Consider the following 6,000-nt stretch of genomic DNA (forward strand, 5'->3'; position numbering starts at 1 on the left):
TCCACCTACGACTGTTCATCCACGGGCTCCTATTCATCCAGCCTCCACCGCTCCTCCACCGGCTACTGTTCAACCAGCCCTCTCCACGGGGTCCTGTTAAACCACCCCTCCACGGGCTACTATTCATCCAGTCCTCCACGGGTCCTGTTCATCCAGCCCTCCACGGGGTCCTGTTCATCCACCCCCAACCGGCTCGATCGGGGTCCTGTTCATCCAGCGGCAACGGCCTCTACTACCACGGGGTCCTGTTCATCAAACCTCCCACCGGGAACTGTTCATCCAACCCCCCCAACAATGCTCACAGTTCATCCAGAGGCAGCATCGATCGGCTTCAGTTAGCAGCAGTAGATAAGGAATCACTCGGGTTCAGTTAACAACAAGGGATCGATCGAGGTTCAGTAACGTAGCTAGTGCAATCGCTCGGGTTCAGTTAGAGCCCAACGCCTCGCTCGGCTTCAGTTAGAGCGCAACGCCTTGCACACACGCGCATACGTGTACAAGAGAAACGCGCATCACTCGGCCCCGACCACCCACCGTAACCGGGAACTCCCTGATATTTTCCTTGCCCTCGCTTCTACCACGGTTTTTTCCGTCATGGACAGCCCAAAGAATGTCATGTAGCTGCGTCTCCGGCCCGCCCAGGACAAAAAGCCCATTTTCTGTCATGTTTTTTGTCATAGAAGTAGGAGCCCACCACATCTATGATGATACCGGGTTTTGCCACAATTATCGTCAAAGAAGTGCCATAAGCATGACAGAAAAAAATTCGTTCGGCCCAAAATGTCACGGATGTGTCTTTTTTTTGTAGTCCCTTCCGGTGACCCGATACGTACCCGGTACCCCCGGAACACTTCCGGTGTCCAAATACTATCGTCCTATATATGAATCTTTACCTCTCGACCATTTCGAGACTCCTCATCATGTCCGTGAACTCATCCGAGACTCTGAACAACATTCGGTCACCAAATCACATAACTCATATAATACAAAATCGTCACCGAACGTTAAGCGTCCGGACCCTACGGGTTTGAGAACTATGTAGACATGACCGAGACACCTCTCCGGTCAATAACCAACAGCGGAACCTAGATGCTCGTATTGTTTCCCACATATTCTATGAAGATCTTTATCAGTCGTACCATAATGACAACATATGCTATTCCCTTTGTCATTGATACGTCTCCAACGTATCTACTTTTCCTAACGCTTTTCCTCTTGTTTTGGACTCTAATTTGCATGATTTGGATGAAACTAACCCCGGACTAACGTTGTTTTCAGCAGAACTACCATGGTGTTGTTTTTGTGCAGAAATAAAATTTCTCGGAATGGAACGAAACTTTGCGAGGAATTTTTACATAAATAAAGAGAATTTCTGGAGCCAAGATCCACCGGAGGGGGGCACTTGGGTGGGAACAACCCACTAGGGCGCGCCCCCCTCCTGCCGCGCCCAGGTGGGTTGTCCCCACCTGGTGGCCCCGCAGACCCTGATTCCAACTCCATAAATACCTATTTTTCCAGAAAAGAGAGAGAAAGAATTATCGCGATCCACGAGATGGAGCCGCCGTCACCTCCTGTTCTTCATCAGGAGGCCAGATTTGGAGTCCGTTTGGGGCTCCAGAGAGGGGATCATTGTTCTTCGTCATCACCAACCCTTCTCCATCGCCAATTCCATGATGCTCCCCACTGGGAGTGAGTAATTCCTTCGTAGGCTCGCTGGTCGGTGAGGAGTTGAATGAGATTCATCATGTAATCGAGTTAGTTTTGTTAGGGCTTGATCCCTAGTATCCACTATGTTCTAAGATTGATGTTGCTATGACTTTGCCATGCTTAATGCTTGTCACTTTGGGCCCGGGTGCCATGATTTCAGATCTGAACCGTTTATGTTACCACCATTATATCCATGTTCTAGATTCAATCTTGCGACTTATAGTCACCTACTACGTGTTATGATCCGGCAACCCCGGAGTGACAATAGTCGGGACCACTCCCGGTGATGACCGTAGTTTGAGGAGTTCATGTATTCACCGTGTGTTAATGCTTTGTTCCGGTTCTCTATTAAAAGGAGGCCTTAATATCCCTTAGTTTCCAATATGGACCCCGCTGCCACGGGAGGGTAGGACAAAAGATGTCATGCAAGTTCTTTCCATAAGCACGTGTGACTATTTACGGAATACATGCCTACATTATATTGATGAACTGGAGCTAGTGCCATATCGCCCTAGGTTATAACTGTCTCATGATGAATATCATCCAACAAGTCACCGGTCCAATGCCTACGAATTTATTTTATATTGTTCTTGCTAAGTTACTACTGCTACTGTTACTGTTGCACTTACTACAAAACTACTGCTATCACTGTTACCGTTACTATTACTGTTGTCACTATTATCAAAACTATCATATTACTTTGCTACTGATCACATTGCTGCAGATAATTAATCTCCAGGTGTGGTTGAATTGACAACTCAGCTGCTAATACCTTCAAATATTCTTTGTCTCCCCTTGTGTCGAATCTATAAATTTGGGTTGAATATTTTACCCTCAAAAACCGTTGCGATCCCCTATACTTGTGGGTTATCCAGACCTTTTCTCGCGCCGTTGCCGGGGAGCATAGCTATATTTGTTAAGTCACTTGGGATTATTATCAATTTATCACTACGAAGAATCTGAAGGATGCTAAGACTAAGATTTATCCCTCTAAGACAAGGGGAGGTAAGGAACTGCCATCCAGTTCTGCTTTAGATTCACCTTCTGTTATAAGTAAACTTGCAACACCACCACATGTTATTAATCCTGATATGTCGCAAGTTATTGATGATGCTACTTCTGCTATGAATGATACCTATGATGATGCTAGTACCTTGCTTAATGATAATGATGTGCCACTTGGTGATTTTCTTGATGAACAAATTGCTAGAGTAACACAACATGATGTTGTTGAATCTGATGATGAACTTGAAACTGAACCTCCTGAAACACCTATTAGAACTAGCCTTCCTAGATATGAATTGCCTAAGGTACCAGAAGGTTATGTTATGAATGAGGAGACAACTAGAGATATTCTTGCTTGTAAGGATAGAGATGATCTAGAGAAATTACTATGCAAGTATAAAGAAAAATCTCTGAATGCTAGAATGCAATATGATCCTAAGTTTGCTACTTCACCTATCTTTATTGATGATAAGGATTATGAATTCTCTATTGACCAGAGTTAATTACTTTGGTTGAATCTGATCCTTTCCATGGTTACGAAACTGAAACTGTTATGGCACATCTTACTAAGTTGAATGACATAGCCACCCTTTTTACCTCATGATGAGAAGACTCGTTAGTACTTTATTCTCAAATTATTTACGTTCTCATTAAAGGGTGATGCTAAAGCTTGGTACAATACTCTCGCTCCTGGTTGTGTGCGTAGTCCCCAGAATATGATTTATTACTTCTCTGAAAAATATTTCCCTGCTCATAAGAAACAAGCCGCCTTGCAAGAAATATTTAACTTTGTGCAAATTAAAGAAGAGAGTCTCCCACAAGCTTGGGGAGGCGTTGCCAATTACTTAATGCTTTGCCTGATCATCCTCTTAAGAAGAATGAAATACTTGATATCTTCTATAATGGACTAACCGATGCTTCTAGGGATTTCCTAGATAGTTGTGTTGGTTGTGTTTTCAGGGAACGAACAGTTGGTCAAGCTGAAGAATTATTGAATAACATATTGAAAAATTATGATGATTGGACTCTTCCCGAACCACCGCCTAAATCCACTCCGAAGAAGAGGGGTATATTATATCTCAGTCATGAAGATATGCAAGAGGCAAAGAAATCCATGAAGGAAAAAGGTATTAAAGCTGAGGATGTTAAAAATTTACCTCCTATTGAAGAAATACATGGGCTTAATACACCACCACCTCCTAAGGTGGTAGAGGTAAATTCTCTAATGAAGTTCAATGAAAATGACAATCCTCATAATATGCACCCTAGCCAATGCCTTTACGAGTTTGAAAACTATATTAGAAAACAAGATCACTTCAATGCAAATGTTATGAAACAATTGAAATACAATTCTGATATGATTGCTCGCTCGAGTGACTTGTTATTTAGAATCTCAAATGATGTTAGAGGTGTTGGAAAGCATGCTTCTATGGTACAAACCCAGTTAGAACAAGTTGCTAAATCTCAAAGAGAGTTGCTAGATGAAATGAATAATAATATACATGACTTTCCTGTTAGAGTTGCAACTAGAGGAGGTAAAATGACTCAGGAACCACTTTATCCTAAGGGACACCCAAAAGGAATTGAACATGATTCACAAAGGAACAACACCACTACACCTAGTCCTTCTAGAAAGAAAAAGAAAAATGATAGGATTTTGCATGCTTCTAGTGAACCTGATGTAGAGAAACCTCCCGATAATGATAATGAAGTTTCTATCTCTGATGCTGAGACTCAACCTGGTAGTGAACACTCACCTTCTGATAATGAAAACGTTAATGATGAGGTTCATGAAGATAGTCAAACAAATAATGAAGAACTAGACAATGATGTTGAGATAGAACCACCAGTTGATCTTGATAACCCAAAACCTAAAAATAAAAGATATGATAAAAGAGACTTCGTTGCTAAAAACACGGTAAAGAAAGAGAACCGTGGGTTCAAAACCTATGCCCTATCCACCTAAGTCAACTAAAAAGAAAGATGATGAAGAATTTGAACGCTTTGCTGAAATGCCTTGGCCAGTCTTTTTGTGTACTCGCTTGACTAATATCCTTAAAATGCCTCCTTATGCAAAGTATATGAAAGACATCATCACCAATAAGAGAAAAATACCGGAAGCTGAAATCTCCACCATTCTTGCTAATTATACTTTTAAGGATGGAGTACCTAAAAAACTTGGAGATCCGGGAATACCAACTATACCTTTCTCTATCAAAAAGAATTATGTGAAACTGCTTTATGTGATTTAGGAGCTGGTGTTAGTGTTATGCCTTTCTCTTTATATAAAAGACTTGATTTGAATAAACTATCACCTACTGAAATATCTTTGCAAATGGCTGACAAATCAACTGCCATACCTATTGGTATTTGTGAGGATGTGCCCGTTGTTGTTGCTAATGTTACTATTTTGACTGACTTTGTTATACTTGAGATGCCCGGGGACGACAACATTTCGATTATCCTTGGTAGACCCTTCTTGAATACTGCAGGAGTTGTTATTGATGGCAATAAAAGCAAGGTCACATTTCATATCAATGGTAATGAGCATACGGTGCACTTTCCGAAGGAAAAATTCCAAGTGAATGGTATTAATGTTATTGAAAAATCTCCGACAATCACTATTGGAAGTTTTCAAATACCTCTACGTACTGCCAAAAAGAAATATGAAATGCTTATTGTTGGGGACATTCATATCCCCATTGAGGTAACTTAGTGATTTACGAAAGTTCTTCGGTTTCATGCTAATCGAAAGTGGTTGTTAATAAGACCTGATCAACCTTATTAATGGATCATTTTTTAGAGGTATGAAGTTGATGAATTTAGTAAGCACTACCTTCTGTCCCTACCCTTTGCTTCTTGTTTTTATTAGTTAAGTAAAACAAAATGCCATGTTTTGTCTGTTTTCTGAATTTTCCGTGCAATAAAAAATGACCCAAAAATAAAAGTTCCCAGAATGCCCTGAAAATTTAATACGATTTTTTTGAATATTTAAGAATTTTTGGTGCAAATAACATCAGAGGGAGGTGCACCAGGTGGGCACAACCCACCTGGGTGCGCCAGGACCCCCAGGCGCGCCCTGGTGGGTTGTGGACCCCATGTGGGCCCCCTCACTTATCCCTTCACACCACATCATCACTTACCTCCAGAAAAAATCTCCATTGCTCTCTCTCTCTCTCTCGTGTTCTTGCTCTCAAACCCGCGGATTTCGATCTCTTTGCTCGAAGCTCCGTTTCTGAAACTGTTTCGGAGGATTGATGCTTGGTATGTGACTCCACCGTTTATCCA

This window comes from Triticum aestivum, chromosome 6D (genome assembly GCF_018294505.1).
Source record: "Triticum aestivum cultivar Chinese Spring chromosome 6D, IWGSC CS RefSeq v2.1, whole genome shotgun sequence".
Taxonomy (NCBI): Eukaryota; Viridiplantae; Streptophyta; class Magnoliopsida; order Poales; family Poaceae; genus Triticum; species Triticum aestivum.